We start from the raw sequence: 19533 nt of genomic DNA, 5'->3' as shown, positions 1-19533 counted from the left end.
TTATTAAAACAAATGTATCATACCCCTTAAAAACTACTGAAAACTGATGCTCTTGTAATAAAAGCAAAGCCGTGTACATAATTGTAGATGTTCATTCATTCATTGAGATATTAGGCTGTATATGTTCTAAAGCTGTAAATATGAATACATTAAGGTTATGTTCACACAACGTAAAAAAAATAAGGGCAAAATACGTCCAGAAATAATTATCCTATGTTATTATTTCAGGCTGTATTTATCCAAATACGGCCATATATTTTGTCCTTATTTTTACATGTGTGAACCTGAAAGACAATTTGGTTTAGTCTACCCTATCTGACAGTAGCATAACTTAGTGTCAGAGACCCTGATTGCAACCTTGTGTTACATACATTGTGCCTTTGTGCACGCGCTAGGTAGTCCTTGATATTCATGAGTGACAGCTCTCTTTGCCCATTGACCATATTGTGTACAGCAGACAGCTGTCAATCAGTGGTAGGTGGGCAAGGGTTCCAGTGCAAAGCTGTGATTGGTGTCCTTGATAGTATCGGGAGGGTGACACTCATGAAGTGTTATATTTTCCAGTAGGAAAACACAATAAATCTGGCCTGTTTTATGGCACCTTTTTTTCTGAATTTTTTGTTAAAAGTTGAATGAGAAATAAAAATCCGTTGTAGATATTTTGCTTCGTAATCGCTCTGTTTCAGGTTGACAGGAGACTGTTTTTTTTCCCTACTTCCCTGCAGCACGGGATCTCTAAAAGTGACTGTATTACCCTCGGGATAATGGAGTAAACTCCTGATAAATTGCCTGACTTATGGTTGAGCTGCAGCTCTTTGAAATATCTGAGTAGAGATTATATTAAACGTACAGACAATACAGCAAGATGGTCCTTTTATACAGGGCGATTATCGGCAGATAGGAATAAGGGTTCACTGCCAATCATCAGCCCATATAAAATGGCTAGTGATCAGCCGATAAATGAGAAATCTATTGTTTGTTAGTTTATCGCATTTTCTGTGGTGGCATTTAAATCATCAATAATCGTCCGTGCATCTTCCTGTGTAAATGGCAATGTATGGCCAACTGTGAAGAAGTTAATAAATTGAACAATTGAGTTTGATCTCTCTGATTGGCACTCTCTTGCTGCTTCCATCGGGACCATCCAAAACAGGCATCGAGTCTGAAATTGATGCCAGTTTTGGATGGTCAATTAACCATGTTCTGTTACTTGAGCCTCAGTGTGCTACACTTTGCAAACCTGGTGCATCAGTAATCCCTTCTCCCCTGCATATTCCATCCATAGAAGCGCACTGTGTAAATCATCCTCAAGCGCAGTCTGTTTGATCAGTGCACCTTCACCAGCACCATGCCATGGCATAGCAGTAAGAGCTGAGTGTTGAGCTGTGATTGGCAAGGCAACTGTTGGAGGAAGTGCCTGTGTAATACTAGAAAACAGCTCAGTCCTGGTCCTGTCCTCTGTAGAGGAGAGAAGGAGATATAGCTGTGCACTATGGAGGGGGCTCTTGTGAACTCCATAACTGTAGTAAGAGGACTAAAATCACCTGAAGGATTACTTTAAGGCTATGTTCACACTACGTAAAACAACGGCCGTTGTTTTCAATGGCCGGAATTTTGCGGTCAAAACATCGGCCGTAGAATTACGCCCATACGGGCTAGTCGTGAAGCAACGGCCGTTGTTTAATATTGCCTCCTAGCATGTTTTTAATCATGCTAAAACATGTCATTTAACCCTAGAATGCGTGACATCAGAAATCTTCATATTAACGTGTTGGGGGCCTTTTAGGCCCCCATGCGAATCACATGGAAAAACACACTTATATAAAACTTCTACAAGTTTATTTTAAAACTGCTAAATAAAATATGACTAGTAAACAAAATTTTACTAATTTTTCACAAATAAAACCAAAAAAATTATTTTTTTCCAAATTTCTCACAAACATATGAAAAAACGCATAGAATTCTATACCAAACTAGCTGCAGCTACATTTCTATTATGTTTCTTTTCTATTCTATTAGTCTTCCAAACAATTTTGACAAGTTATTTTTTCGGAAGAATGTTCTTTGCAGACATTTTCCTTACAAATTGAACAAAATCTCTCAGTTTTCCTTTCTACGTTTCTTGGACACATGAAACAGCGCTTTCTTTTTCTTTCTCCTGGCCCTGGAATCATCTGAAACTGTACGCCACACCGTTTCATTGCTTCTTTAGTTTGCTTTATCAAGCCTTTCACGTCACTTCGCTGTATCATGTGAGGCATTACAAGCTCATGACAAAGGTCCTTCAAAAATAGGCGTCTCCTGTCCTTCCTCCGTGCATGGAATTCTGGATGATTTTCTGTATAAATGATGAATGAATTCAGGGCTGCTACATCAAGCATATTTGAAAAAAGTACTACAGGCCAGATCCTTCTGTGCTGTTGCACCAACCTCTTTGCCACAGTAGATTACGCCATTTATGCCATAATAACATGCCGAATCACACATCCAGAAGATTTTGATTCCATATTTGGCTGGCTTGCTGGGCATGTATTGTATGAACTTGCAGCGTCCTCTGAACGGTACAAGTTGCTCATCTACTGTAACATTAGCACTAGGATTGTAAAGTTTGGTGCAATTTTTGATAAATATGTTCCAAATATAACTGATAGGGGCTAATTTGTCTGTTTCAAACCTCAATGCACGTGTTCGCTTATCATCAAATCGAATATGTCTTCTAATTTCCTCATATCTGTCCACTGACATTGTCGCCTTATAGTGTGGATCAGAAAGTGGGTCCAGAAATAATTCTCGTATAGGAACATCATACGATTTTTGACTTCCTGCCAGCAGTAAAAGTCCAATGTATGCATAAAGTTCCTCTTTTGAGATATTTTTCCAGGACTTATTTTTTGCAGAAGCAATACGTCTTCCTTCTAGGTTTGAACATAAAAGGACCTCTTCTGCCATATTGTCAGAAAAAAAAGTACAGAATACGTCTTTAGGGGAAAAGTACCTGGGACTTCCCATGGCTCCTTGAGCCTGTCTCACAATATTATGGATTGCAGTACGTCCGACTAATGTAGGTTTACTGTCCCAAAAAATATTCGTTTTGGATGTTCTACTTATCACTTCTTGAGGATCCACTGTATTCACTTCTTCATCATCAGAAGAAGAAGAATCACTTGAGGATCTTTGATTCTCTGGTGGCAGGTACTCGTCATCGGACAAAGATAGTTCACTTTCATCATCACTTTGAAACATAATTGCTTCAATCTCTTGGTCAGTCAGATGCTTGGTGGAAGACTGCGCCATTGCTGACTAGATGTTAGCAAACTATGAAAAAAACAATGAACACAATCAAGATTGTCCACTCTTTGCTTGTGTGTGACACACTGTAAGGGTAATGTGCCCCCTCCCTCCTCTCACCCTCAGCAGCTCTTACCTTTTATACTTTATTTTAGGTGGTGTACAATTCTCTGGATGTCTTTAGCTCAATAGCTTTACCATTTGCAGGCTTCTTAGAATCAGAGAAACTGAAACTGAATCAGTCTTCCTCTCAACATCTTATCTTATCTCAGGTCCTTCACAATTAGCTCACAGTGTATACTGTCGTCATTATTCTATACACAGCTCATTACTGTATTCCGAAGGACCTGAGATGATGTCATGGCCTTACCACTCCCTCACAAAATCACATGACATCCTCATATGGCATTATCCACACCCTGGCCCCCCCACCAGCATTACTGAGTACAAATAAAGTAACTTGAGACACAAACACTACTGAGAAAATGATAAAATATACATGGGGGCCTAAAAGGCCCCCAACACGTACAGATGTGGTTTTCACAAAGAAAGCATTGTTACACCGAAATGCCTATGAAAAAAATTATATGAACAACTGGATATTACCAAAAACGACATACTTGAGGATTACCTGGAGTTTCAAAATTCTAACTTAAGTAATTTTGCAGATAATAGCAAAAAAGTAAGCATGGGGGCCTAAAAGGCCCCCAATACGCATTCTAGGGTTAATTGAAATACTGCGACTAGCCCAATAAACCACTCAGTAAATTTTTTACATTAAAATCAAGTTTAATTTGGGCGAAATAAATTTTACATGTGTGGCTTTATTGAAATCCACGGCCGTAGTTGTAACATTACCAGCCGCAAATAAATGTCATGTTCATTTTTCACGGGTCTGTACGAACTACGACCGTAGTCTTACACGCTGTGCATCGTACGACCGTAGTTTGTACGAATTGCTATATCGTATCATCCTCAAAACAACGGCCGTAGTTTTGCAGCGAGAACTACGGCCATAGTTTTACGTAGTGTGAACATAGCCTAAAGTGTCACTGTCGTGAATTTATTTTTTGCAGAAATCAATAGTCCAGACGATTTTAAGAAACTTTGGAATTGGGTTTATTAGCTGAAAAATGCATTTTTATCATGAAAAAGCAGTTTGAAGCTCTCCCCCCTGTTTTCATTGTTCTTCTATGGAGAGAGCTAAATGAAAGACCAAAACAGGACAACAAAGAGTTAATCTACAAATACATCGCCCTTTATATCTCCTCTGACAGTCACCACTGACCTCTCTGACCTCTGATTACAGCTGTCACCCAGCTCTGTGTCTGTAGTTATCTGCTGCTTTCTGCTGTCGGCTAACTCTCTCCTTCCTCCTCCCCCCTCCCCTCTCCCCTCTCCCTAGAACAGACTGGGTTGTGTCTGATGTAACAAGTCACAATTTCTAGATTTTTTGCAGTGGATGGAAAAGAGGAGGGAGGGGGGGGCCTGGGGAAAGTCTTTTTGAATGCAGATAATGGCATATTTGGCTAATAAACCCAATTACAAAGTTTCTTAAAATCGCCTGGACTATTGATTTCTGCAAAAAAAAAAAAAAAAAATACGACAGTGACTCTAACAAAAGCAGGCGGGTTTGAAAAATCTTTTGAAACAACAGGTACAAGTCGGTAAAAAAATATTCAAACCTTTTCTTTACCTGAGGGCGCTATTACACAAGACGATTATCGTGCGGAAAATAGTTATATTGTTCAAATTTATATAATAATCCTTCTGTGTACCTGCAGGCAACGATCGAAAAATCAGTCATGTGTCGTTGATTGTTGATTTAAATCTTACCCTAAAATCATTTTTAATCATTCACTAATCGTTCGCTGTTATTCCATATTTGTTCGATGTAATTCCGCATTTGTTCGATGTAAGGGTATGATCACAATGAGCAAATTGGGTGGAATTCTGCGGCGGAACTTCCGCCTGCTTCTGTGTCAAACCGTATCTCTATAGGAGGGCTGGTGCACCTCCACTCTCCTCCGCTTTCTGCTTGAAAAATTGACATGTCAGTTCTTTGAGCGGAGAGTGGAGGCGCGCAGGCCCTCTCATAGAGATACTGTTTGACACTAAAGCAGGCGGAATTGTGGCCCATTTGCTCAGTGTGAACATACCCTAATCACTAATCTTTTAGTGTAATCCCAAATAGTGTTGTCACGATACCAGAATTTTGAGTTCGATACCAATACCAACTTTTTTTTTTTCAATGCTCGATACCAATTCGATACTTAATAAATTTTATTTTAAAAAACCCCACAAGAATAGAGATGCGCCCGTACGGACCATATTATTTTAAAACTAAAGTTTGCCTTATTTAAAATAAATGTTCTTTAAAAAATTGCCCTATTCTCACTCCTAACACTTTTTTATCTTTTAGCCTGCATGGCTGTGGGGCAATCTGTAGTTTTATTTAGTAGCACGTTTTTATGTGGTACTGAATTTGGTGGTTTCTCCGCTTGCACCATTTACCGTGCGTCATCAGGAAGGTGATAATCTTATAATATGCACAATAACACTTCAGCTATCAGGGGGATGATGGGAACTGTAGTCATGTAACACACACTTAAGCTATCAGGGATGATGGGGGTTGTATACATGTAACACACACTTCAGCTATCAGGGATGGTGGGAGTTGTAGGCATGTAACACTTCAGCTATCAGGGATGGTGGGGGTTGTATACATGTAACACACACTTCAGCTATCAGGGATGATGGGAACTGTAGTCATGTAACACACACTTCAGCTATCAGGGATGATGGGGGCTGTAGTCATGTAATACACTTCAGCTATCAGGGATGATGGGGGCTGTAGTCATGTAATACACTTCAGCTATCAGGGATGATGGGGGCTGTAGGCATGTAACACACTTCAGCTATCAGGGATGGTGGGGGCTGTAGTCATGTAATACACTTCAGCTATCAGGGATGATGGGGGCTGTAGTCATGTAATACACTTCAGCTATCAGGGATGATGGGGGCTGTAGGCATGTAACACACTTCAGCTATCAGGGATGGTGGGGGCTGTAGTCATGTAATACACTTCAGCTATCAGGGATGATGGGGGCTGTAGGCATGTAATACACTTCAACTATTAGGGATGATGGGAACTGTAGTCATGTAACACACTTCAGCTATCAGGGATGGTGGGGGTTGTAGTCATGTAACACACTTCAGCTATCAGGGATGATGGGGGTTGTAGGCATGTAACACACTTCAGCTATCAGGGATGATGGGGGCTGTAGGCATGTAATACACTTCAGCTATCAGGGATGATGGGGGCTGTAGTCATGTAACACTTCAAATTTCAGGGATGATGGGGGCTGTAGGCATGTAATACACTTCAGCTATCAGGGATGATGGGAACTGTAGTCATGTAATACACTTCAGCTATCAGGGATGATGGGGACTGTAGTCATGTAATACACTTCAGCTATCAGGGATGATGGGGGCTGTAGTCATGTAATACACTTCAGCTATCAGGGATGATGGGGGCTGTAGTCATGTAACACTTCAGCTATCAGGGATGATGGGGGCTGTAGTCATGTAACACACTTCAGCTATCAGGGATGATGGGGGCTGTAGGCATGTAATACACTTCAGCTATCAGGGATGATGGGGGTTGTAGTTGCACTATTCCAGCTGGATTCGGGCGGCAGAGTAATGTGCAGGCTACCGCCCCCTCCCCCTTCCCAGTTGCAGCCGGGCCGACCTTTTGCTCACCCCCCACATTGCTGATGCCGGCCCGGGAGTGTCCTGACGGCTCCCACCTCACAGCCACCCACCTCCTGTCAGGTCTCCTCCTCGCCTCCCCCACCTCCAGCCTTCTCCCCCGGACGGTGCAGCTCTCAGCCTCTCTCTTCCCTCTCCTGCCGCCGACGCTGCTCTGTAATGCTATACTGTCCCGGGACCCCGCGGCCATGTGAGAGGCAGGAACGGCCGGCGGCAGCAGCATGGTGCGCGGAAGATCAGGGTCCCAGGTCTGTGTTTGCAGGGGTGGCACATAGAGAACATGACAGGCGCTCAGGTAGCCGCCTGTCATGTTCTCTGCACTATACTCTGTTAAACTACGCTATTTTGTAGTTTAACAAAGTATCGATACCAGGAAATCCTGGTACCGAACCGTTTTTTTGCCCCGAAAATCGATAGTAGTATCGATTTTTCGGTGCATCGTGCATCCCTAATCCCAAATCGTTCCTCCTTTTGCTGGGATCTGATGGAGTAAACGATGGTAGTAATGATCGTAACTAACGACTATCGCTCTGTGTAATACAGTGAACAGTTTCAGGTTAATGACACACAATCTAGTTTGCCATCATTTATCGTTAAAAATCATTTTGTTTAATAGGACCCTAAGAAAGGAAAGTTATGCCTCCATTGGCGCTGTAATGATGACATTACTTTTTTTCCCCTTTAGTCCCTCCTGATGACTTTTATATACAATTTGCCATTCCTCTTTTACTTAGAGCCACCTGCGTGTTACCAGTCTGACACTGTCAGCTTTGATTGGATAGTCTCAGACAGTGTAGGGACACATCCCAACTGGTGACGCCCACTTGGCTATTTATTCATGAATATCTAGTCAGAAACACAGACATTTACACACATATAAATGTAGGCTACAGGTCCTTTTTAAGGGCCAAATGTTTGTCTTAGATGGGATTGCTTTTAAAGTAATGTCTTGCTACGCATCTATTTAATCACTTGACAAATGAAAGTATAATGTTTCCTCACTATTATTTTACTATCATGGTAAACAAGAAACTTTTGGATCTACAATTTATCTTCCCTTGGCTTAGATGTCAGCCTAGAGCACAAAGCAAGTTTCTCTTTATTTATTGAGATCGCATAAAGAACACCCTCTAGGATGAGGAAATTCAACCAAGGGGATTAGTGAAGGTGAACAGACAAAATAAATCTCCAGCCGAGAATTTAGAATCTTGTAATACCGCAACATTTATTTCTGGTAATGTCCAGCTTCCCCCTCTGTGACCCAGCTGTGCATCCTGCCCACACCCAAATAAGACAGCTTTGGAATATTTCTGCTGTAATTGACCTGAACTAAAGGTTGTTTGCCTGGGGATTAAACTCTGAATTATCTAAACTTTGTAAAAATGAACACAGAGCCACTAGCTGGCACATACTAACATGTGGAAATAGCACAATGGGGGTGAGGTTTGTTGTATGGAATTAGGGAGGACATCCTGCACGTCAAGTTACTAATAGTTGTACATGAGTCAGTGTACAAGATCCAGACTTCCAAGGAAATGGTTCCAAAAAATTATTTAAGACTGGGAGTAGGGGAACATAAAAAAGCAGTTGTACTCACCTGTCCCGGTGCCCGACAGCGAGCTGCTGGACCCCGCCGGCTGTCTCCTGAGTTCCCCACCAGCTCTGTCACGACCAGGCTGACAGATGACCTGCTCAGTCAGTCAGTGACTTGGGCAGACACTTCTGCAGTCATTGATTTGGCTGAGCAGGCTAAATCCCACCCACCTGTGACATTGAACCCGAGTTGTGATGTACCCGGGAGAAGATGACAGCCAGCTGGGTGCAGGAGCTCCATGATGCAGCGCAGCGCGGGCACTGGGAGCGGTAAGCATATTGTCTTTTTTTATTTTCCCCCCATCCTCCCCCCATCCCTGCCCGTAATGATTTTTTGCCCCCCGCCAGACGTCTCCTTTAAGTGTTACTATCCATATGTAAGTTATTACCCCCACCGTCCCCTAGTGCCCCAAATCCAGTAAGACTTTAACAATTTTTTGCCTAAGGGAAGACAGTAAGGCTGGGTTCACACTGCGTTTTTGCAATCGTTTTTTTACATGATGAAAAAACTGATTGCAAAAACGGATGCAGTTGTGTGCATCCGTTTTTCCATTGACTTCCATTATAAAAAAAAACGGATCAAAACTTTTTGACGGACACAAAAACGTTGCTGACACTATTTTTTTGTCCGTTAAAAAAAAAAAAAACGGATCCGTTAAACGGATTGCAAAAACGCAGTGTGAACCCAGCCTAAAAGAGACGCAAAACCAGGGCGAAGGAAAGAAGATGGGTTACAGACATCACAGCTGTTTATGGGAGAGAGATCTATTGCTGAGCCATCGTGGTGAGCTGGAAGCTCTGGAAGGACATGGTTGGGTTCAATCAGGCTGCTCAGGCCTAGTATCCAGTGTTTCTACAGAGAAGTGGAGGATGTATCACACACACACAAGAGGTCCTTGACTCTTCTCTATGTCCTAAGGGTCCATTTACACAGAAAGATTATCTGACAGATTATCTGCCTAAGATTTAAAGCCAAAACCAGGAATGGATTTAAAAAGAGGAGAAATCTCAGGCTTTCCTTTATGACCTGTAGTCTGTTCCTGGCTTTGGCTTCAAATCTTTGGCAGATAATCTGTCAGAAAATTTGTCTGTGTAAACGCCCCATTAGTCAGTTGGAAAATCTTCATTGAAAGTTACAGTAACTATAGCTGGCTGTCTAATACAGGTATGGGGAGGCTTCAGCCCTCCAGCTGTTGCAAAACTACAATTCCTCATGCTGTACTAGACTTGCTGTACTGGCATGATGGGCATTGTAGTTTTGCAAGTGCTGGGGGGTTGAAAATTCCCATCTCTAGTCTATAGGGAGCACAGTGTTCCTGTGGTGTTGGTGTTGGCTGTATTATGTGCACACTTGAAGGACTATGGGGTCCCTAGAGACGATAAAGCAAGAACCAGAAACCTAACTGAGCACAGTATACACTGCTGTATTCATTTGAGCAATGTATAGAACTCTTTGGGCAATGTGTACCTTAGCTATGATTAAATATGGACACTGTATAAGGGTATATGCACACTGAGTAAATGTCACGGATAACTCCTCACGGATTCCGCCGCTTAACCCCCACCCCCACTCCACCCCTCTTGTAATGCCGCCCGCCACATAGGCTCCATTCTATGGTGGGGCGGATTCAGTCGTTTGCCCAAAGAATTGACACGCAATTCTTTGGGCGGACAACGGAATCTGCCTGACCATAGAATAGAGTCTGTGGGAAGGGCTGAGTTCCAAGCGAGGGGCGCGCGGTGGAACTAGGGCGGAGTTATCCGTGACATTTACTCAGTGTGCATATACCCTAACATTATCAGGGCATAGTGCGCCATGTTTGTTTCAAAGTTTAAAATTCACCTGAAAATTTAACTACACTTAAACCATGTCCCTTTTTAGTGAAGCCACATAATAAAAGTGGTGCAAGTCACATAAGGCAGATTGTTTTTTTTTTTTGTTTGTTAGTTTTTTGTTTTTTTTTATATATATATATATATATATATATATATATATATATATATATATATATATATATATATATATTTTATGTTGCATCCTGTTTTCCTCCATCTTCTCTGCAGTAGTGGTGCAGTGAAAGGGATGGAGCTTATATTACAGCCTGTAGTGTTTTTCTCATTCTACTTTTAGTGACACTTTATGATATGTTCACCTTTTCTTACTAGTATACCCTGGAGAACATGGAGATACTTGGGCCGCTGTTTACATGAATCATCCTGCCCAGTGTTCCTTGAGTTAATCTTCAAGAACCCCTCCCCTGTAGCTATACTGCCAGTTCATGCTTCTCTGCACAAACTATGCCTGGCATGCATTATGACGTTCCTTAAAAGGCAAACTCTTACCAGTATTACCTGTTAGTAGAATTACTTACAGGTACCTGTGTAGCCTGCCCAGACTAATGACTCGGGGCAGAATACTGGGAAAATCTTTCCTTTGTCCTTGGTGATTACCAGTCCTGGAATGAATGCTGTCATTGCTCTCATAATAAGGAAAGTTCTTGGGTTGAATTAATTCTAGGTTTTAAAGTTTCAAGGAGATGCAACCCATATCAGTGCTTTAAAGGAGTATTCTAGTGTTAGCAATGTAATGAAACGTTAGTATATGGTTTTCTGTACTGGCTTGGCTGATAAATCCCCAGTCATGTTCTAAGCCAATTTCCTTCTGGGAGACATCTACTTTGCTTCTCTTTCTTCCCCATAATTCCCAGTGGAGCATTGGTGGTCTACAGTATGAGGGTAATTTCACACAATGTAAATTTTCAATAAATAACAGCTATTGCAACAACAGACGCTATTTATTGAAAATTAAAATAAGATTGTGTCCTATGGAATTTTAGCCGGAGTGTATACACTCTGGGGAAAATTTATTAAACATGGTGTAAAGGGAAACTGGCTCAGTTGCCCCTAGCAACCAATCAGATTCCACCTTTCATTTTCCAAAGAGTTTGTGAGGAATGAATAGTGGAATCTGATTGGTTGCTAGGGGCAACTGAGACAGTTTCACTTTACACCATGTCTGATAAATCTCATCCTCCATATATACTCCGGCCGGGATTTCATGCGGCCACATAGAAAACTGACAGTGCAGACAATGTAAAGTGTGGCTCCAGCCGCACTTTACATTATCTGTTGTGGTGATTTGTAATGGGGGCACACCCGAATGTGCCCACATTTCAAATCAAAAGAACTTCACAGACAGCGGTCGTTCAGTGACACGGCCTGGTCACAGAATGGCCGCTGTCAAACACTGTGTGAACCCGGCCTAAGTCTCCAAATACCCCACCCTTCAGTACCATTCCTGGCAAAGTTTTAATAGGTTGAGTCGGCTGCCTAATGTAAGTCTATGGGGCCGTCTTACTCACATAGACACAGAGTGGGCCTGTTACTCCCTGCTCGTCCTCCTGATTTGTCTTAACACCTAGACCACAGCTGATAAAGACTTTAGACTCTATTTTTTTTTTTTTTTTCATGTGACAGGTACACTTTAAATGCTGAATTTGGCTTTTGCACTTGTATAAGGTGCAACAGGATTGCAAAGGTCTACGCAGCTGGTGATAAATGTAGTATTTCTATGCAGCCAGCAGAAGACAATGGTTCAGGGAATGTGCAGCTGGTGACCTGGCTGAATACAGACTGTTAATATTTCACCCGGTGATCTCTCCTAGTGTTGCTGCCTGCTAACTGGAAATTATGTCATCAAATGAATTTCTCTTTACATTCTTTTTATCGTCTGCTCCTGCGTTTTCTTATTATGCCAGTGATTGATACTACATTGTTAAGAGCTTTTTGCTGTGATCTTACAGTTTATTATTTCAGCTCGGATTCCGTGTAACATCATTTTATCTTCAGTAACTGCATTGAGCTAATGTTGATTAATTGCTTACAGTTCAGACGTACATTATTATTTGCTGTAATGACTTGCTGGCTTCATACTGTCTTCACAGGAAATGAGAGCCGTCGTAATCATGTTTTCATTAATTGATGTACAGGTTCATTCTATGAGTGGAATGAGCCATCGCTTCATATTTCAGCTGAGAATAATCTCATTTAGAGTTATCTCCAAAGTGGCACACAATGCATTCAACTCAAATCACCACAATCCAATTGATGTGCCATGTATATGAGCCACGTGGTGGCTCAGTGGTTAACACTGGGGGGTTTGCTTTGAAACCAACATTGATGTCCTTCCTGTCTTCGCTTTGGTTTCTTCTTCGTTCCCTTTCTTTTGCCCTTCAGAAACATACTGTTCGGCTTATTGGCTTCCTAGCGTGCGCAAGATACGGAAATCAGATTGTCAGTCCTAATGGGGACAGGGACTGATGTGTATGATGTGATCCTCTGTACGGCCCGGCAGTATGTTGGTTGGTGGTGGACTGGTCAGTTCCCCTGATAGTCTATTTTACAAAATGCTTCCATTAGAGTTGCAACTTCTGTGCAAAAACTGGATCCCTCCCCTACCATGTGCTACCAGTGTCCTCTTATGTGGTGTTCTTCCTTGAGCATCGGGAGTCGGGTGTTGGTGTTAGCTCTGAACTCCCTATGGTTACATGGCACACGTCTAGTTTTGATAGCATGTATTGTATATATTAGCTACATTTCATAGGGAAATGTATAAACATAAATCACCTTTCACATTAAGACCTGTGCACACAATCCAATCCCCACCCGCAGCTCCCCTTGCCGCCCCCGCACTTACCCGCTTGCTGTCAGCACAAGTAATAGTGCCAGCAGTGAGTGGGTAACAAGGCTCACTTGCTCCCTGTGATTGCCCGGTGTAATAGGGGCTTTAGGCTTTGGCAGTTTCCATAATCAATGAATAGAGCGACAGTGCACCCCATTCAGTTAGCAGACTGTTAGGCAAGCTGTGATAAACGTCACTTGAATCTGCCCACTGTGCCCTCCATATACTTTTACGGTTTATTCACACATACAGGATCGGCAGCAGATTTGATGGTGCAGATTTGAAGCTCTGTTCAGTTATTTAGATCAAATCTGCTACGGATCCTCACCATCAAATCTGCTGCAATACGGTATGTGTAAAGCTACCCTTTCAATGTTTTAGAAAGCACGCTGACCAGAAAAGGTCAGTAAAGTGGTATTCTTGTAAGTGGATTAAAAGGTCAAAACCAAGGCAACTTCTTAAAAGGAAAAGATAGTAATGATAAGTAAAATATATACAATTTGATCCTTTTTTTGCATCCATGAACATAAAGCATTTCATATGACACAGACTAACTTTTCATTGAGAGTGCCTCAAAACTATGCTACACAATTTTGGCAAGATTTTTCCTTTTCACGTTCACATTGCAGTTTTCTCGATTTAAAGGGGTACTCCAGCGCTTATGAAAAAAAAACAACAATTAATCAATCATAAAAATAGTTTTTACATTTACCATCCCTCCTGAGTCTGTCTCCCTTTGAATTTCCGACTGTTTGCAGGTCCCTGAAGCTCCAGTTGGTGACTTCTTTTTTTTTCTTTACTTCCTGGTTTGGGCTTTCCCATGATGCACTTTGTCTCCTGTGATGTCTAACTGACTCTGTAGAACTGTCAGGTGGCTTACAGCTTGCTCAGCCAATCAGAGCTGAGCAACCTGAGTCATCTGACAAAGGGAGGGTGACTTAACAGGGCTTAGACCCGCCTCCCTCTTGATGATGTCTTTGTCACAAAATGGCTGCCACAGAACAGCCTGGGGTCAACAGTCATTAGGTAAGAATGAGTTTACTTCACTTCCTGGTGGGGGGTTGAGGGGAAAAAGATAGGGAAGGGGGGCAGATAGGTGATTGAAGCATATTAGAAAGTTATATAATGTTTTAATGTGTTTCAATTACTGGGAAAAAGCTTTTCGCTGGAGTACCCCTTTAATGTTAGGTTGAGCTTGTGTTTTTGAGCCTTACCAGCTAAGTAATTACAGTATGTATTTGTAACCCAAAACCAGGGGTGGGGCACAAACAGAGGAGAACGTATATTCAGAAGACTTAGACCTCTCTGGGTTTCAAAACCAGTGATGAGAAATATTGCGGACAATAGGCCCATGTGAACGTCAATGTATTCCTTTTTGGTTATTTGGCACAACATTGGAGAGAGAGAGAGAGAGAGAGAGAGAGAGAAAAAAAACTGCAAGGATTTTATAGAGACAGAAAGGTCATATTTAATGAATAGATTAATAGTTTGCAAGTCTAAACAGTAACATGTTTACTGCCAAAAAGAGTGTTCCTGCTGTCTCATCCAGAAACTTCAGCTATTCAAGGCAGACTTCATGCTAGGCCAAAACACAGGAAAATATGAGATATTTAGAGACAGATGCAAGCCGGAGACATGCTACTATAGAGTTGATTAGTAGATTTTTTATGAGCAGATACTGCACAAAGCATTCACACAACGTATGTGTTGTAGCGATCACGGCCGTTGCAACAACAGCCGTGATATACTGTATACAGTACACACGTTGTATGTGAAAGCATAGAATCCCGCCCAGAGTGTATACACATAGGGGGAGATTTATCAAACATGGTGTAAAGTGAAACTGGCTCAGTTGCCCCTAGCAACCAATCACCTTTCATTTTCTAAAAGAGTCTGTGAGGAATGAAAAGTGAAATCTGATTGATTGCTAGGGGCAACTGAGCCAGTTTCACTTTACACCATGTTTGATAAATCTCCCCCATAGTATAAACATAGAGGCGCCCCAAGAAACTGACATGTCAGTTTTCTGCGGCTGCTATTCATTGAATAGCGGCCGCAGAAAACCTGTCAGTTCTCACAATGCAGCACCCTCCATTGTAAGCAGCGGGGAGTTCAGATGCGGGCGCACACTGATGCGTCTGCATCCGAATTCAGCGGCACTAAAGATCATCCCAGTGGCCGGGATGATCTTATCTGACGCCAGCCATTCCGTGACCCGCGGGTCACGGAACGGCCGGTGCCTTATGCCATGTGAACTTGGCCTTACTGTGGATCTAACCCCCTTATATACAGAAAGTGGTGAAATTAATTACAAATCCACAACATAACAAACAGGGTTTCAAATCTGCAGGTAAATTAGATTTTTTTTTTCCCTCCAGGCCACAAAAGTATGCTGCCCCATCAAAACTGCTGCTCAAGGTACAGGCCCTCAGGTCCCAGGTCCATAGTGGAACGAACTATTTTTTAGCAATATGGCTGACCAGTATCAAAATATTAAAAAAAATAACCTTCACAATGGTAGGTAAAGGAGAGTTCCCCAGTTGCGTAGTTCGGTACAGTTGGTAGACAGGTTTCCCCAGTAGGTAGTTTCCTTATTATGTAGCCTCTCCCCGAGTAGGTAGGTTTCTCTAGTATGTAGTTTCCCCAGTAGGTAGGTTTTGGTATTATGTAGTTTATTTTCTGATGGAAGATGCCCCCGGCAGTAGGTAGAATTCCCCTCTAGGTAGAACACCATGTGTAGGTAGTTCCCTCGTAGGTAGGTTTCATCTGTTAGGTAGTTTCCCTTGTGTTGGTAGGTCCCTGTGTAGATAGCCCCCACTGTAGTAGGTTGTATCCCCCATGTAGGTAGACCCCCTGTAGGTAATTTCCTCTATGTATTTGACACCCCACCACCACCACAATAGATGGTTTCCCCTCTGCATTTATTTAAAAATACAAACAGAAAAACCCATCCATACTCGTCTTTCTTGGGTGTTTGCTCCTGTCTCCCACGTGGTCCACCAGCATCCTCTCTTTCCCTCCTGCTCTGTTTGTGCACAGTGACATCACTCATGCACCAGAGGAAGAGATGCTCAGTCTCTTTTGACCACGGGCATAATAAGATGCCATCATAAGAGTGAATGACAGAGCGCCCTGATGGCGGCCTTGCACGGCCGAAGCATGTCGTTTACCGCTAATTGTTGCTCTTCAACTATTCTAGTAGTAAAACCACAGCAATTAGCTGTGAACTATGTGCATGGTGTATGGAACTCGTGAAAGCGTCCAGAGTAATAATTATATGAACATAAATTCAGATTCCTAAGTCACCTGTGTACACGAGGGGTTTCTGGAGACCAGCGTTGCAGGTGGGACTTGCAGAGTGGCTTTAACAAGCAATATTTCAGGGCAGATAACTTGCATTTTTCCACTCGTCATTAAAATGCCATCTCCCAGCAAGGCCTCCTGAGTCGACCTGTCAAAGACGGCCTTTATGAGGTAGCACTGGTTTAGAGATTTGTTTGCTTCTTGTAACAGTATAAGACTTTAGGGAAATCATGTATCTACAACAAAATTACCTGTATTGAACACACATGAAATTCATCACTGCATATTACCTAAAGGAGCATACAAGCTATTGGCATAAGCAGAGCACATCCAGAAAGGCCAAAAGGTCAGTGGAAGTTTAGGTATGGCACAAGAACCGAAGGTAAATCTGGCTGTAGGCAGGGCTGTATTAACAGCTGCTGCTGCCCTAAGCACTAAACCTGAAGACGCCCCATCTACACGCACCTATTGGCGATACCAGACCTGACCAATACCACCATACCCCCCCCACCCCCCTGGAAAAGACACCAGATTTACTGGCAAGTCTGAACGGGAGGAGGGAAACTAAAAAAATAAAAACAAAAAAATGTGTTTTTTCTGTCCCCCTGCTCCCTGGTGCTGCCCCCCTGCAAGGTGCTGCCCTAGGCACCGGACCACGAGTGCCTAGTGGTAAATACGGCCCTGGCTGTAGGCCATTGATTGATCCTCTAGTAATTTTGCCTTTAATAAGGGCAGCATAAACTAGTGACAGAAATGCTGAACAGATCGGTGTATTGCTTACATCATTTTGTTCAGCCGTTCTCCTAATATGCAGGAGAATAGGAGTCTTGCCACACCCTTCCCCCCCCCGCCCTCCGCCTGCTGATTGACAGGTGACTGCCTATACACAGCATGGATAGATCAGCAGCTGGTGGGTGAAGTTTTCTGCTTCTCACGAATATCCAGGACTACTGGGCTCATGCACATAATGGAGAGGACTACTTATTTTCCATGTTATTCAGGAAGATATCTCTGAATCAGCTGCACAGAACAATGTAAAGGCCCTATTCCACCAACAGATCTGAAGACAGATTATCTGCCAAAGATTTGAAGCCAAACCCAGGAACAGACTATAAACAGAGAACATGTCATAAAGAAAAGACTGGATTTCTCCTCTTTTCAAATCCACTCCTGGGTTTGGCTTCAAATCTTTGGCAGATAATCTGTCGTCAGATCTGTTGGTGGAATAGGGTCTTAAGTGATACATCATTCTGTTCAGCTTCTCTGTCACTAGTTTATGCTACCCTTACATAGGCTAGCACAAACCTACTGACAGAGTCTCTTTAAGGGCTGGGTGGAGTGGAGATGTCTGTCAGAAACTCATGTGTATACCAGTGGATTAAGGTTATTTAAAAAGAGGCCATCTTGAAGAAAGTATATAGTTTAAGCAAGCTAGAAATGTTAGGAGCAAAGGAATGGAATAATGGATGACAAGAGTGGTAGGTCATTGGCTGAGCTCAGTGGGTGGCTAGACTGAAATGAGAGCATCTGTGCAGACAATTTATCCATTAAACTATGTTCACACATGGCGTTTTTTCCCCGTCTATGATGCATTTTTCCCGCAGTTTTGCTGCAGACTGTGCAATTGGGGTAAAAGAGCACAATTTTTGCTGTGAGCACATTATTCAGAGCGATTATCAGCCTGCTCAGCTGATAATCACCCCATATAATCGGGTCCATATTGGGACACAACTACCTTCTTTCTATGCAGGGAAAAAGTGTCAAGGAATCCTGTTTTTTTATTTGTTTTTTTGCAGTCTCCACAGGGTTGGCTGTTTACTGCCACAATATTACCATGCTTGCCTGGCAGGTGATACCGTTCCTGTAAAACTCTAGACTTATGGTGCGTTTACACAGAGAGATTTATCTGACAGATTTTTGAAGCCAAAGCCAGGAATGGATTTGAGAAGAGGAGAAATCTCAATCTTACCTTTATGACGTGTTCTCTGTTTATAGTCTGTTCCTGGCTTTGGCTTCAAAAATCTGTCAGCTAAATCTCTGTCTAAACACATCATTACTAGAGATGAGCGAAACGGGTTCGGGTTCGAGTCGATCCGAACCTGAACGATCGGCATTTGATTAGCTGAAGCTGCTCAACTTGGATAAAGCTCTAAGGTTGTCTGGAAAACATGGATACAGCCAATGACTATATCCATGTTTTCCAAATAGACTTAGGGCTTTATCCAACTTCAGCAGCCACCGCTAATCAAATGCCGAAAGTTTGGGTTCGGATAGACTCGAGCGTGCTCCAGGTTCGCTCATCTCTAATCATTATTTACAGCAGAACATACCAGGCAGTCAAAAGGATGGTTGGCCAGGAACTGGAAAAGTGGTGACATGCTCAGTCTAACTAACCTGCTGTTTGTTGATGATGTGTGTGACGGGTGAAGGGTAAGAGTAGAATTTTGTTTCCAGTTTGTTGATCTAGATCAGGAATGGGGAACCTTCGGCCTTCCAGCTGTTGCAAAACTTCAATTCCCATCATGCCTGGGCAGCCAAAGCTTTAGCTTTGGCTGCCCAGGCATGATGGAAACTGTTGTTTTGCAACAGCTGGAGGGCCAAAGGTTCCCGATGTCTGATCTAGAGTTAGATGTGAAACCATTAACCACATTAATCTGCACTAAATAAAACAATCCCTCCTTTTTATTTTAGTAGAACAACAGTAGAACGTATTTTTCTCCTATAGACTCCTATATGGCTACTTTTGATACCATCTTATCTTCACATAATTTTTTTTTTTTTCATTGTCCACCCTCACTTTTCCAGTCCCAGAAAACAGCGACTGTGCCATATGCACATTCACATGAATAAAAAAAAAAAAAACACTTTCCCTTTAAAGACTCACAGTGGTATTC

At 42.4% G+C, this 19533-nt stretch overlaps 1 protein-coding gene across 2 annotated transcripts in view; it reads left to right on the top strand.

Moving 5' to 3' along the window:
* EPB41L4A (erythrocyte membrane protein band 4.1 like 4A) overlaps positions 1 to 19533 on the top strand; it is a 181297-nt gene that overhangs the window by 130779 nt on the left and 30985 nt on the right. The window lies entirely within an intron of this gene.

This window comes from Dendropsophus ebraccatus, chromosome 3 (genome assembly GCF_027789765.1).
Source record: "Dendropsophus ebraccatus isolate aDenEbr1 chromosome 3, aDenEbr1.pat, whole genome shotgun sequence".
In the NCBI taxonomy this organism is placed as follows: Eukaryota; Metazoa; Chordata; class Amphibia; order Anura; family Hylidae; genus Dendropsophus; species Dendropsophus ebraccatus.
Note: the sequence above shows the minus strand (reverse complement) of the source record. Positions and strands in the feature narration are given on the sequence as shown.